Raw genomic sequence first — 20,098 nt, forward strand, 5'->3', positions numbered from 1 at the left:
AAGTGCATTGCAGCTGAGGTCTGCCTTCACTCAATATAAACAGCAGATAACAAGAACTGCCATACGTCCTTCCTAGGAGCTATTAATAACACTTTCAGTTTCACAACCTTTCTCAAATGACTCTTCAGATAACGTTCTTCAACTCAGAAGCTGAAATAGTCCACAAAGATTGCACTCATACAAGTCCTTTCATTTGTTCACATTTTAAGAAACGCACAATGGCATTGGTCTGATGATCAAAAGATCTCCACCACGTTGCACTATTTTCCCCTGCCTGCCGTAAGAGAACACCTGGCCACCATGGGGCCTTTACTTGACTTTGGCATTGTTTTTACGTGTCTCCAACTTCCTTAACTGACCTCCTTTGGTCAACTATTCTTCTCTTCCAACCCCGACTTTGTAAGGTTTGTGATGTTTGCAACCCTTTTCTCTCCTTAACTTTTCGAAGGGTTGGAACTCTTACATGAGGTTCTTCCTCTAAAAGCACCGCCAATTTTCAATGTATTCCTTGTCATCTGGTACGGTGTCGTTTGCAAAGCTCCGTGCACATCGCCTTGTCTTCTAAAGTTCTCAGAGATCTTGCTCTTGTATCCATGATCAAACCCACACATAAAGTTGCTTAAACTCGAGTTTCGACTTCACATAAAGAATTATACAAAGGAGAGAATTTACATTACTAAAACTAGAACAAAGGCTGACTGAACTGTAGATAATAATAATAATAATAATAATAATAATAATAATAATAATAATAATAATAATAATAATAATAATAATAATGCATAGCCCCGCGGATTAAGGATAGTGAGCCTACTTCTTACTCGGAGGCCTCGAGTTCGATTCCCAGCCAGGTCAGACATTTTTACCTGGATCTGAATGTTGGTTCGAGGTCCACTGAACCTACGCTACAACAACTGAGCGAGTATCTGACAGTGCCATAGCAACCCCGGTCTAGAATATCGGCCGAGAGGATTCGTCGCGCTGATCACTCATCACCTCTTAATCTGCAGGCCTTCGAGCTGAGCAGCGGTCGTTTCGTAGGCCAAGTCCCATCACGGCTGGTACTGTACTTCACATGTTAAATGCCAGCAAGTTTACGTCAATGTTGGTATGGTGACCGCTACAGGGAACCTTGCGTTTTGTGTGGAAACGTGAGTTTTCATTTCAGAACTCCCACATAGGACTTGAACCGCGACCGACATGTGCTGTAACTCAGCCATCATGCCCCCATCCGTTTAACAGGTTGAGAAATGATCCTCGAGTCATGAGAAATACACTGCGATAACAAATCTTTCTTTAATTGCGGTAATGTGTTTTGTTTTATACATTTTTCAATTTCCTTTACGTAGAAAGAATGGAATGAAATTGCCTAAAACCATTAACAAACATCGCATTGCCCATCAAAGAGTTCTTTCTTGCACAGGAACAAGTCTACTGTTAATAAGAGTGGAAATGAAAGAACTCTGAGATAGGGTATGACGTCAGGACAATGGCAAAAAGCGAGATGAAGTGGAGACCACGCGAGCAGCAGAGGAAGAGGGAGACCATAAGGCTTAAAAAGAAACACTGAACAATCAGAAAATAAAGAGACGAGAAAGAATGATGGGGAAGGGGAGATGCAGCAAGAAGTAGAGGACAAAAGGACATCAGAAAAACATGTAACTTACACGAGAAGTTTTGTTTTGTTTGCTAACACTGGTGCAGAGATACGGACTACTGTATGATCACCATGCAATGCCCTCATCTGATTGCATTCGGCTGAATGATTTTGCGCCATAGAGCGTATTAAAGCGTAATTTTAAAATATGCTATGTCAGTAGATTTTCGAGCTATTTATTTTATTTTCCTTTCTTAATCCGTTCACCCTCCTGGGTTGTTTATTCCCTGGGACTCAGCGAGGGATCCCAACTCTACCGCCTCAAGAGCAGTGTCCTGGAGCGTGAGACTTTGAGTCAGGGGATACAAGGGTTGAGAAGGACCAGTACCTTGCCTAGGCGGTCCCACCTCCTGTGCTGAACAGGGGCCTTGGTGGGGGATGGGAAGATTGGAAGGGATAGACAAGGAAGCGGACGTGGCCTTAAGTTAGGTACCATCCCGGCATTTCCCTGGAGGAGAAGTGGAAAACCACGGAAAAACACTTCGAGCATGGCTGAGGTGGAAATCGAAGGCCCCTCTACTACACTGATCACCGGAGGATCAGTGGACACCATTTCAGCCTTCATACTGAACCCGAGTGACTTAGGCCCATAGTCAGTCATGATTTGATTGATAAAATAATATATGGTACATTTATTGAAATACAGAAGTGTTGTTGAAAATATTTCGTTTATGTAATGTCGAAATAGGAGCGAAGGAAGGACGACAGGCTGGAGCCTGACGGATTAGCTCAACACAACAAAATTTAGCTACTTCACAGCAGGGGATCTCATTAGTTGGCGAACAAGGAAATATAGAGTCCACAAATAAGTCTTGGTCAGAAAGAGAAAAGGGATAGTTTGACAAAGGAAGCTCGCTACGTGAGTAATGCACTGGGATATTTTTGGCAGGACGGAAATTCCGTGCCGTCATGGAAAGCTACAGCGGCTACCAGTACATTCGCTAGCCTAGGTTCGGGCAGGTGGAGATTTAAATCACGTGACCGCTTGCCGGCCAATCGTAAAAATTTGATGGAAGACTCAGGGATACCATCTTAAGGAAAGATGGATGAGATATTCTCGTAACTCCAAAAGTAATCAGTAATAAATTATTGTGAGTACGCGGAGCAATGTAATGAAGTTATTAGATGTCACGCATGGAAAAATAATCAATAATTATTGGCAAATTAAATAAATTGGAGGCTGGATTTCTTGGAAACCAGACAGCTTGAATCTCATTGGCTGGACAAAGACCACGTTGTAAGGGACGCTTCCGAAGGCGCGAAATGTGAGGAGCTAAATCCACCCGTATCTCCTAAATCTGTGATCACCAGGAGTTCATATTTAATCCAGCAGATATGCTAGCGGAGTGGATTAATTTGATGTAAATTTTAACGTCCAATTCGGAGTGCAAGTACCGATATTAAAAATCCACCCCCTCCCTCAGGGGTATGACGTCAATGAATCCGCGGGAGAAAGCTTCATCCATATATACGGGACAAGGGATCATCGCAGACACACTTGAACTGAATCTCTGGAGGTGAACCGTCGGTCGCAGCTATCTTCGAATTTTACGGGCATACAGTAACTCAACATTTAATGGCGCGAGCATCCGCCAGTGTTTAGAAAATGTGATCGCGCTCAAGCAACATGAACTGGAAATAGTTAACGTAGGACAGTGTTTGTCAGTTATAACTATCAGTGAAGTAAATTAATTGCACTGTAAGAGAGTAATATAAATTGTACCACAATAAGTACGTATTTAACAGACTGTGTGACGAACAGTACTTTAAGGGAATAATAGCCTGTACTTTGCAATATCGAACCGCTATCATGAACACTTCAAGAGTGCCGTATGAAACGGGCGTATCGCGTCGGACGACATAAATCGCGACGGGCGTAAAATTTGACACCTCGTCGTACGTGTCCAGGTCCATTGTGCGGTAATTGGACGAAGATTAAAATAGTGTAAATATTAAATTTTTGGGTCTAGGAGATTAATTTGTTGTATAAAAGTTAAAGTATTCAGTGTTAACGTTGTCAATGGTGAAGTTTTGGTGATAATTAAGGTATTAGTGTAAATTGGTAATGTGCCAGGAAATCTTTTGTGGAACTACGCCATCAAGAATGGAGGAGTAAAATGCAGAGAGGGGCCGAAAGGAGCCTCTCATCTGCAAAGCTGTAATGGAATACCGAAAAACTAAGATGAGTACATAATGTATATAATATTTGGGAAATGTTAGCGTGATTGGGAAAAATGGGAATAATTTGATTATACTTGGTTACCTTCTGTAACAAGATGAGTCGCTTAACGACCCCATCCTAAATTTGTAGCACGGACAGTAGTAAATATAACAATGTAAATAATCGGGTCTTTTTATGTATTCAGTTTGTTGGAGATGTAAATTTTGTAGATATAGTGTAGTACGTTAAGTCATGCATGCATTCATATTTCTTTGTAGTCAATAATTTTCTTTCATTTGATTTTGGTTATGATAGTTAAATAAGACCCGATATGTGTTTTTCTGTTTTGTCATTTTAACGAGCTATGTAATGACACTGAAGGAAAATCCAGCTTCGCCATACCAGTTGTGTTTTGTTGTGATTAGTATGTTCATATTTTCAAAGTGAAGTTGTTCAAATTTGTGAGAAGCGATTATAATAATAATATTCCAAGTAAATCGTATCTGGAGTTGATTAGTGCCCGAATAAATCGAATTTGTAAAAGGGGTTATGCGTTAAACATATTAAGAGTGGACTACCGTGTAACAGGCGAACATTATTTTTTTAAAATTAATAATAATAATAAATAAAAATAATACTTTTTTAGAAGAATTTTCTTTTTTAATTTAATTTGGATATAATAATAATTCATGAGATATTGGAAATTTAAGTGATCAGGTGTTGAGTTTGTCGGAAATCATTTAATGACGGGATGTCGTTTTTTAATTCGGAATTAATGTGTGTGGTAATTTAACTTGATAAATTAATAATATTGAAATTTAAGATCGGTGCTAATAATCCGTACATGTGAATGAACGTGTGGTTTAAATTACGGTCCAATATTTTTTACGTATAAATGTCGTGTCTTAAAGTTGCATTTCATTAGCCGGAACACGTAGGACTAATATTACGAAACCATGATTGTCAAATTTTGGTAAATATAATTTCAGGATGTTACGATTATTTGTGGAGAATGAACTAAGGCGTAGATCAAAATGAGATAGAAAAATGTTAAAGAATCTGCAGTCAGATAATAAAAGGTCGTACGATGTCAGAAGTGAATAAATAAGTCAGTTGATAATTCTGTGAGAAATAAATGAATCAAGGAATATTGAGATAGAAAAGGAAAATAAATTCCGTACGAGAGACACTTAGGATATTGAAATGAGTGTAAAATGTACGGGCAGTGTCACAGAGAAATACTGAGTTACGTAGCGGGTAGAATTCGGACCCGTGACAGCATGTACGAAATAAATAGACTGCACAGCTATTCGTCGAGATACTACGGATCTGAGGATAGTGAGAGTTCAGATTCCACATAAATGATCGTATATTGTAATCATTGTAATGACGAGTGATGTCAATCATGATGTCGTAATAATAATAATAATAAATATTGCAGATAAAGGATTGGACCGCTTTAATTAAATGAGCGTTGATAAAGATGTTAAACGGGAATCTAAATGATAATATGCAACCTATAATAATAATAATAATGTAAGGACGATGTTAAATCATCGCGGTCAGATTAATAATAATTGTCATAATAATAACAGTAATGATGCCGTTGGTTGATCAGTGAAATAATTATAATTGCGACCGATATCTTAATATATTTTGGCGGAGGTGACCGGTTCATTAATAATAATAACCTTTTGAGTGACGTGAATAATAATAATAATCAAATCTGGAGTCACCTATTTAATAATAATAATAATAACCACAAGAGGGATATAATAATAATAACATTAATAACCATTTGTGTTTGCATCCCGCATAATAATGACGATATTATTCAAACGTGACAGTGCCAGGAACCGTTGAGTATAATAATAATAATAATAATAATAATAATAATAATAATAATAATAATAATAATAATAATTTCGAGGATGATAATTTCATGAATATTTTCTGACGATAGTTAATTAATTACTTGGTGACAACATCCCTCGACTCTTATGTTTCGATAATAAGAGTGATAAATATTAATCATTTGTTACCTCGTTATAGTACCGTTTCCGCACGGGACGAGTTACCGTAATACTTGGTGCGTTTGTTTACTTCGCCCGCGATGCGAGGGGGGTCATTGCCACGGTATTTCCAACCGCTTCTCGTTATCTCATCTGTGGCAGTAGTCTACTGAGGCTACTTTGTAACATTTCAGATCATATGTAAATAAAATGTAAATGCTAATTCATTGGTATGGCATCAGCTGGACATCGTAAGATAGGAACTATCCGTGTAATCCATTTTTCGTAATTCACGAGAAACATTACCCAGTCCGAGTACCGGTCTCGGAAAAATGTATATAGCCGGAGTACATCATCTTAGTTAAATCGAGAAGCCGACCGTAACATGGGTTATGCTCGGGCTCCCGATAGAAGGAAGCTATATCCTTGAACAACGGTTCGATTCAAATGGAATCGATCCGTAAATTATACCTCAAAATGTCATTTTATTTCAGAAGCAACCCAGCACGATATTGATACCACTTGCGGTATAGCAAGTGATTTGTTTATGTAACATGTGTGGAAAATTGAAATATCGTTGCCAAATGTATCAAAGTTTCGTACGTCGGATGGCGTAATAAACTGCTTTTTCTGGCAAATTATTTCAAAGGAAACCAATCTCATAATCTTTTTATTGTAGTTAGTTGATGCCTTTTTTTTTAAGTTAACAGTCACTTCCTAGTCCTATCATGGAGTCCTTAAATTTAAGTTTACAATCGAGCCTTCCCTATTTTAATTTTAAATTGCTCCGTTCATTCCCGTGTTCATTTATGCCGCTATATTTATATTTGATGACTTAAATAATGAACCGACACCCCTGAGATAAATGCTAGTCTGGGACTCGGGAGGTGGACGGGTGCAATACGACTTTTCAAATTTCGTGGCAGAGCCGGGAATCGAACCCGGCAGCTAATCACAGTAACCACTACAACAGAGAGGCGGCTGACCTATTTAATACATGTTAAGACCGAGCTCGATAGCTGCGGCCAGTATCCAGTATTCGAGAGAGAGTGGGTTCGAACTCCAGTGTCGGCAACCCTGAAGATGGTTTTCCGTGGTTTCCCATTTCCACACCAGGCAAATGCTGGGGCTGGACCTTAATTAAGGCCATGATCGCTTCCTTCCCATTCCTAGCGCGTTCGTGTCCCATCATCGCCATAAGACCTGTGTCTGTCGGTGCGACGTAAAGCTACTTGCAAAAAATTGCACGTTAAAATCATTTTAAAATGTTATATGTTGTACGTCGTACCAGAGAAGTCGTGTTCGCGTGTCTCTGGGTTAGGTCTTTCAAATCTCCCTGATGAATAGCCACGCGGTAATATCACCAGTTAGTTTGACAACTGAACAGCGATCAACTTACAAACATGTCTCCCTTATAGCAGATCTTACGGTAAACATGAGATTTATTACAAATATTGCGATGTACAAAACAATTGTTTCTTGTGATTTTTGGAAGTTCATCTTCACATTGTGAAAACTGATCAAATAAATAAAATAATAGAGAATAAATATTACACAACTTTTAATATGTGAAGTTATTCGTTACTGGTAATAGTATTAACGGATAAATTTGACATTTCCAGTTTTGCCTACACCACTGTAAAATAATGAGAGGGTGTGTTTCACATCCTGTGCACTTTCACTGATACGGCCTTTATCTCTCTTACTTTCTAGTTATTATACTCCGAGTAAAATGATGATTTCATAAAGTAGTCCATTAACAAATGACATGACACAGAGCTTATCTTCCTGCCATTGTTCTCAGCTCTAGGGAATGGCTGACTGCCCGAATGCTCAGCATCGTTCAGAGGGTCCCTGTTCGTTTCCCGGCGGCACCGGGGAATTGAATTGCGTCTCATTAATTTTTGCAATCTGCTTTACGTGGTGTAGGGGTAGCGTGCCTCCCTCTTACCCGGAGGCCGCGAGTTCGATTCGCGGCCAGGTCAGCGATTTTTATCTGGATCTGAGGGCTTGTCCGAGGTCCACTCAGCCTACGTGATTACAATTGAGGAGCTATCTGACGGTGAGATAGCCAAGAATAACGGGGGAGAGAATTCGTCCTGCTGACCACACACATCTCGTGATCTTCAGGCGTTCGGGCTGGGCAGCGGTCGCTTGGTAGGCCAACGCCCTTCAGCGCTGTAGTGCCATGGGGTTAGGTTTTTTAGACACAGATACGTCTTTTGGCGACGGTGGGATACGAAAGGGTTAGGAATGGGAAGGACGCGACCGTGGCCTTAATTAAGGTACAGTCCCAGCATTTGCCTGGTGTCAAACCACCTCCAGGACTGCCGACAGTGGAGTTCGAACCGACCATCTACCGAATACAAGCTGACCCCAATCGCACAGTCATTCTTCTTCTACGTCGAGTACGTGTCAGACAACACGCCGTCAAGAAGTGCATCCGGTCGTAAAACAGGACCAAATCCACGTAGTTTGCACCCACAGATGTGGGAAAAGGTCAATGACAGTAATAAATTTGACCCAGCCCGTAGAAAGTGTCCACCAGGCAGAGATCTGAGCAGAACTAACAAGTAACTTGCAAGAAGAGTTGACGGCACGGCACGTCTGTGGCCACACCCACACGGTTCGCGTCCGGGAATGGGGTCTTAGACACGCAACGATGAGAGAGAGGTGTCTATTCCGAGTGAGGACAAGAATTTTCAGATTCAGCGCAGTTTCTGTGCTCTTTATGGACATTATACTCCTCATAAATCTGTGAAAGAATAGCGACAGAAGTTTTCTTAATATTGCACATTGCTGATAATCCCTACCAAACAGGCTGATGATGACACTTTAACGTCATAGGTACCTCATCGAAGCCGAGTAGGATTCCTGCTGGTGAATTTCATTTGTTCCCTTCGATTATCAGCTTCTCGCGTTATCGTGTTTCAGAAGAGGCATCTCCTTGCCTCTGCCAAGCACTCTTTCCTTCTTACTAGTGCGGCCTCCATTCCCAGGGCTCTTGTTATTTGTATTTCAGAGCATTAAATATTTTCATGCCTATTGTCTCCCAAGCCTAGATATATCCATTCTAGGCTATTACTACAATGGCGTCGTGGCTCCCCAGAAGCATTCTATACCTACTGCCTCTTGCAGTCGCTTCACTGAACTACAGATAATTCATCCATCTACTTTCTAGGGTGTTCTTCAGCCTTCTGAAACGTTAACCAAGTTATCGTGTAACCCTGGCCAGCTGGGCCAAGAGGTGTTCCTCTACTATTAGATTGGTGGAGTTCACCTGATAATAGGAAATGAAGAATTTCCCTATTCTTTCTTCTGTTAAAGGCCTCTCAAAGCTCTTAATCTGATCTGGCAACACCCGACCTAGTCAATGGACGATATACTCTCTGAGGATCAGCAAGGTCGCGGGTTGAAACCCGACTGAAGAATTTGGATTTTTGAAGATTCGTCAGTCCATGACGTAAGATGCTGGCACGTAAAAATCTCTGGTGACATATTTGCTGTTAACTCGACAAAAATGAATTAAAATTCATCAATAGATCGTCAAAGAGAGATCCGTTTCTCTGCCATCTGGCAGCCTATATGCCTGATACGCAGGCCTGCACGGTAGCTGAGACCATACGATGTTGATGATTATTAATAATAATAACTCTTTATCGACGGATGAACCACTCTCGATGGACGAAACATACCTTCAATATATTTGACTCAGAATCAAATACGGCAATGCCATGGTACGTTACTGTCAAGAATGATCTTAAAGATCTGGGCATACAAGCAGAAGATGCACAAGACTGAAACCTTTTTAGAGCAGCCATCAAGACTTCCGGGACTTTCCGGGACGAAAAACGGGCAATGGTGTGAAATGGCCAGAAGAACGTCGTGATAAATTCAGTGAGCTAATGAAGACGATGTGGATCAAGCGAAAAATGAATAAATGCCAGAATGTAAAGTCAGGCTTATCGTGGTCCCCAGTTGGCCGATTAGAGAAGTTGAATGAATATCTATGACGAGCCATATTGAGCCATCCCCTGGATGCCTCAGTATGTAATATAATAACACTGTGGACATATCTATTTAATCGTATGCAAAGAGCTGCGTACGAAGCAAGGAGTCCGTTAAACGCCGATATAGGCAAGGCGCACCTTGTATTTTTTCAGTAAACAGCGAACTGTTCGAATTCAAAGCGAGTCATTGACTTGGTAACTACGCACGGCAACCCGCTCCCAGCTTTCAAATTCAAACGATTCGACCTTGGGAGAGGTTATATTTGAACGGAGGGAACCCCGCAACAGTACTTTAGACTTCACTGGACTGGGATCTCAGCATTTACATAGCTAATTTCGCCACTAAGCCAGAATTCTACAGGTCGAACTGCAGAACACTGGCATATATATTTATCACTAACTCCTGTGTGAAAAGAATGACTACTTGTGCACCCTCATAGTAATTTTATTTGAATGGAAAGTCGTTGGGCCAAGCTAGAGTTTGTAACCGACAGCCTCCAATGTTAGGCGGGGATTTACACGCTGCCACAAAGGGACAGTGAGTTTATTAAAGACCCGTGGTGGGGGAAGCGGCCCCATTCTTCTGTAGTACTGCACGCTGTGTGCGAGTGGTGAAAGTTCTTTGTACTGACCAAAAACGGTTACACGCTATGTGTATGTTGATATTAAATATATTATTAACTTGAGCCGAACTTTTATAGGATAATTATTATATCCTAAGATTTTGATTTGAGTACATTGAAACAGACCAAGTGCGGTTTGGTACCGCGGATATAATAACTTTGTTAATCCGAGAGTAATGTTTGCTCGAGACCCGCGGATCCGAACAGTGACCAGCGAGTTACACATGTGCATCGTGTGCGCTATTACCGCAGAGAAAGACTAGACCCTTGATCTGATAACGCCCAAGTCGGACTAAATACTTGAGCGTAGGCAGAGCAAGTGTGCTCGTACACGCAAAGCGGTGAAGAACTGATTGAGTTTCCCAGGGACGTAAAGAAGACGTGGAGTCGGCGACAGGCTCACCGTGACATGTGGTCTATTTCTAGGCCAATACATTAGGTTAGGGAATTGTTCAATATGTTTCGTAAAATTAAATGTCAGCCACTTTGGTTGGAGTTTTGTCTAGGATCAGTTGAAGTTAAATGTTTGGCTGAGGCTGATATGCATGTGTTTTAGCTCAGGCTATATAGTTAGATGGGATCAAGGGAAGATGCTAGGAGTTACATAGTTATTGAATTTGCAGTGTAGAGTCTCCTGTGTTATTTTATGTCATTATATTTTAGAGATATTCGGGTAGACGCCTTCCGCATTGGTTATACTTGCGTCAGGTTTCTTTCTATGCATGCGGAATGTATTATTTCAGCTACTACGAGAACAGCAGCGACAATGTGTCCATCGTTGGGTCATTAGAGGTTCATTTAATTTAGCAAGAAGGCGAGTCTGGCAAACTAGCAGGGGATTGAACCAATGATACGTAAAGTGAACGGCTTCAAATGCCAGAGGGATGATTTTAGGGCCAGGTATATGTGATTAGGCAATATATTCCACCTTATTGCTGGGGGCTACGTGTGAATATGAAATAATTAGTCAACCCTGGAGTTGCAAAGAATGCATCGGCCGAGCAGAGAAGGTGTATGAATATTTGTTACCTCCTGGGGAGGCGTATTACAGGCACTGGCCTCCCCCCTTGTGTGGAGTTCCATACATAGTGAAAGTCCGCAGCTGACAACCGAGAGAATGTGTAAGGACAGTCCCGTTAGGTTTGCCAGACTAAGACCACTCTTGCCTGAGAATATTTGTTTGCTTCTGTTACCGCTGACCGACTGATGATATTAGACCATTTGTGTCTGCTTGCAGGCGCATAACCAACGTAGCCTGCCGACGTCGGACTCGATCCCCGATATCTCTATTTATTCATGTGTTGTATATATATATATATATATGTTCTTCCCACAGGTGTGATTTTGTTGTGTTCTTTGTGACTTGTTTGAGTTGGGATTACCAGTTCGTTAGCCTGGTATATGTTTGTACGCTCACAGTAGATTCAGCGCTAAGGGAACCGCCTTGTGATTATTTATGTATTTCCGCAATAGCCGGAGCATTTGTACCAATGTATTAGTGTTTCCCAGTTCATAACATGAACGATTTACTTCGTCCATGACCATGGGCAAACATGGATAGCCGTACTTATCTAGCACAATTAATATTAATACGTAACGAATCAACGTTTTCCCTTGTAAATTGATGATGTAATTCAAATTTGATTCGGGGTAGTTGCCCGCATTTGTTTACCTTTTTTATTTTTCATTGTAAAGTGTTCATATAGATGTATATCGCATTTTTACGACTATTTTGAGGTCGAGTTGTTTTATTTTATTAAGAGTACTCCAGTTAGCATGGACCATTTTTGTATTCTCTTTGGATACAATAAATCCATCTTACCCCTTATTTCATGTTCTCATTTCAAGATATGCCTCCATTTAACCTGTCAATATACTCTTCACTGTAAGTTTAGTTACAATTTTCGAACGTTACTGCGCGCGTACCACCCTGAGCTAGGATATGCTGCAATATGCCTCAATAATTTACTTACAACACTGTGGAAATATTTTATCTTATGTATATGCAAAGAGCTGGAAGTGAAGGCAGGAAGTCAGAAGAGCCACGACATAGGCGAGGCACACCCAGTACAGTTCCATTACCAGCGAAACGAACAGTTGGCTATGTATCCAGGCACGCAGACCCCCATCTACTTTTCAAATTCAAGCGATACGAGCTAGGGGAAGGGTTAAATTTGAACGTCGGGAACCCCAAGACAACTAAATCAGGTTGACCAACTTCACCTTAGCAGGATCGGGATCCTTCGGAAATATTCGCCACCAAGCCAAAATTCCACAGCTCCGAATTTATGACAAATTGGAAACAGATTTATCATTCACTTCTGAGTGATAATAATGATTACTTGAGCCTTTTTGATAATAAGACTCATTTGAACGTGAAGCCGTTGCAGGCCTCTGTTTCTGTTAGCCGGGGATTCACCTCGAGCAACGGACAAACTGTAAGACTATTTAAACTCCCGTGGTGGGTAAAACTCTCTTATTCGCCAGAAGTATCTTCAGTGAGCAGCACGCGGCGCGTGTCGTTCTCCGCGAGAGGTGATAATTTTCTTTGTGAATTTTAAAATCAGTTACACACTATGAGCGCGTTCCTGAGATAATAATTTGCTTTGTGACTAGCAGTACTTTCAAAAGATAGTTACCTCTATCTTGGTCTTTATCAAATACTTTGAAATACCAAGTGCGGGCTGGTACCGTTCGAAGTCCATATATTCATTAATCTGAGAATAATAACTCGAGACCTGCGAGTGAAATAGAAGTACAAGTAACGCTGCCAGTCGGCACAGATATCACGTGTGCGTTCCGCATATTAAATTTGATCAGCAAAGAAGGACAAATATTGATCGCGTTTACGCCTTAATCTAATGACGTACAAGTCTGGGCTTATACTTGCGCGTAGGCTAAGACAATTATAGCCTATCATTAGGATCAATATAGTGTATTCGTACGAGCAAAGCGGCGAAGAGGGGGCCTTAATCCACAGCTTTCTTGCAGACTTTTCCAGGAAAAGAAGAAGACAAAAATGGCTGTACGAGGAATCGACACCAGGACCATTCAACCTTTGCTGACCGCTGTCATGATGAGCTAAGGTGATCGTGACACAGCGGACATGTGATTCCTGGTGAATGGCGAGAAACTGCAGAAGTTAAGTGCTAATGTCCACCCTTCCAGCCTTTGAGATGTGGCACCGGCATGAGACAATCCCAAGGTCGCTGACTCGGTACTACCCCCAGAGACACCTTCAAATATGATAAACTAAAGCAGGAAGGATAAGAGAGAAGATAAAATTAAATAAAAAGATCTGAATGAGAACCTTTCAGTAAGAACACAAATTTATTGAAATAAAAGATTAAACTTTTGCAAAGTAAAATTCCTACTCAAATAAACAAAAATTCGCACAGTACATGGATACATCATTGAATACCTTCGTCAACTCATATGAAATTTTGGTTCAAATTTTACACAATTATTTACTTTAAGTCACTCCATAATACCATTATCTATTAGGAATTTGTCAACCTAAGTTTCTTCTATGTCAACCGTGACCATGAAAGACCAACAATCTCATCCACGAATTCAAAGTTCATCCAAATGCATCGCTTAATTGAGTTCATATTTACCAACATCACTTTACTCCACTAATTCCTTTACCTAATTCATCTCGGTTTTAAAATGCTTCGTTGACACAATATTTCAAATAATAATAATAATCATAATCATAATAATAACAATAATAATAATAATAATAATCATAATCATAATAATAATAATAACCCGTGTGGGGATTTAGCGGTTACCTCCATCGGGCGCGTCCCATTGGAATTGGGGAAGCTCGCTGGCTCTGCCGCCAGCAGAGTCAGAGGGTAGTAGGGAAATAAAATACCACCGTGAAAAAAACACTGGTCCCTTGCTAGGGTTACGGCGAAGACTGGTAAATGACCAGAACCCAGAAAACATCTTGAGGCAACCTCTAGGGCTAACAACCCTAGTTGTAAAAGGATAGGTACCCGTCCAAAGCAAAGTCAAGTCAAAAAGCATGATGGCACAACATTTCAAGAAACATACCCCAGGGGGTAAATCTTCGGATAAATCCCTCGTCGTGAACGCCACGGCGCACGAGTCTCGTTCGGATTCTGGGGGAGACTCGACATCATGCAAGAGACGAGTCGGAGCGTCTCGGTGTACCCCGAAGAGTCAAAAATTCAGGCCAAAATCTAAAACCTTTCTAGCAACTTTCAACATAAATTCACTTAAACAAACTGGCAAGCTGAAAACCCTCACCAAAGATTTTCACGAAAATCAGATATCCATAATGGCCCTACAGGAAACAAGGTACCCAGATGAAGAGATTTTTGAATCCGAAGGCTACCGATTTTTCAAGAGCAAAGCGCAAAGAGGAATCCTCAATGGAGCTGTGATGCTTGGAACCGCGTTTGCTGTTAGAACCAAGATCCTTAAATCGGTTGCAAATTTCGAACCTGTGAATGACAGATTGTCTATACTCACAATTAAATGCGCTAACAAAACCTATGCTCTAGTTAACGCACATGCTCCTACAAATGATAAGAACAAGTCTGATCCAGGCGAAGTTGATAATTTCCGGGACCTACTAGATGAAAAATTAAACAAAATCCCCAAACACCATGTCAAGCTTCTTTTGGACGACTTCAATGCCCAACTAGCTCGTGAACAGAAGTACAAGAAAGTTATAGGAAATTACCCTGCTAACAAAAGAACCAATCCCAACGGCAAAAGACTGGTGTCCATTTGCGAAAATCACAACCTGCAGGTCATGTCGACCCACTTTCGCCATCTACCCAGAAAGCAAATGACTTGGCGTTCTCCCGTCCAAGCTCTCGGAGAGTTCCAAATTGATCATGTTGCAATCTCCAGGAGAAACAGCCCTGAGATTATGAATGTGAAGGTAAAGAAAGGCATCAATGTGGCCTCAGATCATTATATGTCTCTTATCAAATTCAAACCAATTCCCGCAAACACAAGGAAGACAACCAAACAGATCACACGCTTCGACAATGATAAACTTCAGCAAGGGGTCCAGGAGTTCCAGGAGAAGGCTAGACCAAATGACTGTGACTTTAACAACGCCAAAAGTCTCCTTGTTGAGGCCGCCAAAGACGTTGCAGAAATCTAGAGAAGCAAAAAGCATGCCTGGTGGAATGGTACCTGCGAATCAGTCCTCCAAGAAAGACTCAATGCGTGGAAACAGTACTACTCTACGAAATCAGAAAATGATTGGGAAACCTACAAAACCCAACGTGCCCAAGCAGCTAGGGTGTTCAGAACTGAGAAACGTAAATACGAAAAATCTCTCATTGTAAGATAGAACAAAACTTTAGGAAGAATGAAAGCAGAGAGTACTACAGAGCCTTCAAACGCAAACTCGCTGGCTATAAACCACCATCTCTATGCTTTGAGCGAAAGGACGGCACACTGGCGACGTCAAATGAAGAAAATTGCAGCATTCTGGCAGATTACTTCAAGAATTTACTTAATTGCTCTAAACCGCAAAGCGCCATTGAGACTAAGGAACCCTTACTCAGGTACCCAGATTCCAGACCACCCGACAGAGATGAAATCAAGCGCTACATTGCCCGTCTCAAAAATAACAAAACGCCGGGGGAAGACTCAGTAGTAGCAGAACTATGGAAATATGCCCCACAGGAATCACTTGATATCTTGCAAAAGCAAATAGAAGAAATTTGGGACAAGGAGACCCTACCCGAAGATTGGAAAATAGCTTTGATCCATCCACTACGCAAAAAAGGCAGCATGAAGAACATCAAAATTCTATCACTTGCCATCCTGGAGCGTTTGGAAGCACAAGTCGAACATCAAATAGGTGAATACCAAGGAGGGTTCAGAAAAGGTCGCTCAACAGCTGAACAGATCAAAAATCTCAAAACGATCATCAGATATTGTGCACTACGGTCCAAGCAGTATGTGTCTGTCTTTGTGGACTTTAAGAAAGCGTACGACTCCATTGACCGGGAAGTCCTGCTAAACATCTTAAATGAATTTGGAGTTGACTTGAAACTGCTGGCATTAATTAGAGCCACCCTGACCGATACAAATTCCAAGGTGAAGTTCCACGGATGTCTCTCACATTCCTTTGACATCAAAACAGGAGTCCGACAAGGTGATGGGCTATCCCCGATACTCTTCAACTGTGTTCTTGAAAAGATCATCAGAACCTGGCGGGTGAGATTACAGGAAACCAACTACAGTCCATTGAGAATAAGAACCAAATCTAAGGGGATCGCAACAGACTGCTTAGCATTTGCCGATGATATTGCTGTTCTCTCAAACGACATAGAAACCGCTAGAGCTCAAGTTGAAATTTTAAAGGAAATTGCCGAACAAACTGGTTTGCAGATATCGTTTGAGAAAACAGAAGTAATGACTAACATCAAAGACGCTCCACCAAAACTCCATACAAAATACGGGGACATCACCCGAGTAGACAAATTCAAATACCTGGGTGAGATCATCATGAAAAATAGACTGGTCAAAGAAGCACTTCAGGAGCGAGTACGCAAACTGGAAATAGCCTACCAAACATCCCGCACAATCTACAACAAAAGATGCCTTTCCCAAAACACCAAGATACGTCACTATGAAACAGTTCTGAAGCCAGTAGTTCTATATGCAGCCGAAACCCTGTCTCTAAATGCCAACAAAGGACTCCTTGAAGAACTGGAGAAAAGAGAACGCAAAATTGTGAGAGGAATCTTGGGATCAAAGTACAGAAATGGAATCCATCAAAAGAGATCCAACAAGGAAGTCTACAGCAAAATAGAGAAAATTACCGACACAATCAGAAAAAGACGGGCACGATTTTACGGTCATCTGAAAAGAATGGACGAAAGAAAGTTAACTAAAGAAATCTTTCACTTTTTTTATTCAAACCCCAAAACCACAATTCTCTGGTTTAGAAATACCAAAGAAGACCTGCAAATGCTACATATCTCAGCTGAGGACGCCCTTAACAGAGATCTCTTCCGCAAGAAAATATTGACGAACGGGCTAAACCGAGACGAGCAACCGAAGAGAAGACACGGTGCCCCTTGGACAGAGGAGCGTAAGCAGGCCCACTCACAAAGAATGAGGGAAATTTGGGCTCTAAAGAAGGCCAAGTTCAGTGTCAAATGCAACAAGAATTAACGTGGTCCTTGATGGCCCCAGCGAATTATATATATATATATATATATATATATATATATATATATATAAAAATAATAATAATAATAATAGTAATAATAATAATAATGCAGTTGACCACCATTACATCCATCACTTTCCTCAGAGTCACCTCTGAAATCCAAAAAGATATAAATTTACATCCATCTATTCACGAACTCATTCTCCTGTATCCACTTTCCATACTTTCAAAATTAGTCACTTATTAAATTATAAAATCTTGTTATTATTATTAAATAATTTAGATTGTTACAATATTTTCCATCATGGAATCGTGAAGCTGTTGGAAATTATTAAATCCTGACATTTGTTAGATCATTCATGAACTGCACAATTATTTAATGACAAAAAACCATTAAATCATTAATGATCACTAAGTCTGAGGACATTATATCATTAAAAAATCATCAAATTTGAAATCATTAACATTATTAAGTCCTCTAATTTCGTTAAATCATTAAATTATGAAGTCCTAAAATTTCGTTAAATAATTAAATTATTAAGTCCTCAAATTTCGTTAAATCATTCTTAAAAATTGTTAAATCCTCTCAATTAAATCATTAAGTCCTCAATTAAATCATTCTTTTATATCGGATTCCTCCTCTCATCTATATACAATTAACAAGGAACGTGACCGAATCGATAATTACCCCTGCCACGAATAAATTTAACTTACTATTCTGATTCATCATTGAAAGGAAAAATATTTCACATACGCAATATCAGCTGTTTCATAATACATAAAATAAACCGAAACTCTGTAGCAAAGGACCTACACTAAATTTAAATCCATCAAACTTTTTCTACGCTGAATCTATGACAATAGGACAGAACCATATTGCCGCAAACATATCAACCACAAGTGAAATTAATTCACCAACAAAACAAAAATTGCAACTGCAAACCAGAATTTGCATTCCCCAATGCGTAGTAAAATACACATCACATATGCAGCAAACACAAAATCAGTCAAATACATAATTACCAGTGAAATCATGTTCGTTGACCTGGCCGGGCGTTGACCTCCGACCACCTGCATCGCAACATTACAGTGACCTATTATTTCCTATATTACAATGGACTGTCACGAAGTATATTTAGTATTTTAATTTCAATGTGCTGTTCCTAAATCACTCAATCCGTATTACATAAAAACGACATTTATTCTTTCATTTTTGAGACCCTAATCAACGCAGTTTGAATCTTCTTTAATATACACGTCCAGCAGTAAACGAACTCCTTATTACCGAGCGCAACTTATATTCATGAGTTACTTATAGTACACATTACACTCTTATCACAAGGTAAGAATCTTCCGTCTCTGCAATACTCTGCGATTCCCGACACGTGGCACTGCAAAGCGTCCGGTCTTTACTGCCCAACAAAAGTTGATGCCGTGAGACTTTATCTCTCCAAATTCTAGACTATTTCCACTCCCAGTATCTAAGTGAAAATGAAATCCATCGGATCCAGTTATACTTTGTCAATTTGTTAAAGTTATTAGGCTGAGAAATGCTCAAGATTTTATTCTACAGCGAACACTATGCGCCTTCCGTCCGACTCGTCGCGAATCACACAGCAGAGTGCTTCTCCCGAACATCGCATGGCTTCTTCCTGCACGCTGGCCTCCTGGCAAAGAGCTCAGGGAATCCTCTCATCAGTGGCGTAATACCCTGTCGTATATAGCTATATTTATTAATTGCGATTGTTCATTAGGGAAATATCGTCTTAAATTTTCATCTATGTAAGAGTATGAAATATGTCTACATTATCTCCCGGCGAATGTTTGCCAATATTGGAGGGCTTTCATGCTGGCGTCCATATTTCTTTTCGCACATCACCTCGAGCGTGCTGGGCTCTGATTCGCTACTCAGAAGTCCTACCAACTTAAAATCTAAGTAGCTCTGTCACACTCCTTTCTCTTTCTAGCGTGGAATATTCCATTGCTTCCATATTGCGCCATCAAATGACCCTGACACGTGGACTCTAGCTTCAAGCTTAGGCAAGCGGAATTACAACTCATATCCGGCCTCTAATGTAACTTTACTCAATTCTCCCCGTACCTTTCTATAATTTACAATATCCTATGCCAATGATATGAACCGTTTGGGTTCAATACAAGCATGTTTTAGGAAATATTAATACACTAGAGTAGGGTTAATTTGAGTATTTCAATTATTAAATGTCTGCCAGAGTGGATATTGTTTTTGTTAAAGTTTACTTGACGTTAAATTTGGTCAGGGCTGGTGTGCATATTTTAGCCTATATGAAGAGTACATATTCAGCTAGATGGGAGAAAGTGTGATGTTAGGATGATGATAGTTGGTTTTCTTTGCGTGATTAGTGTATTCTATTTTTTCTTTTATGTCATTTAACATAGAGATATTTCCGGTAAAGTTCCTTAAAATATCAAACAGGCT

This window comes from Anabrus simplex, chromosome 1 (genome assembly GCF_040414725.1).
Source record: "Anabrus simplex isolate iqAnaSimp1 chromosome 1, ASM4041472v1, whole genome shotgun sequence".
NCBI lineage: Eukaryota > Metazoa > Arthropoda > Insecta > Orthoptera > Tettigoniidae > Anabrus > Anabrus simplex.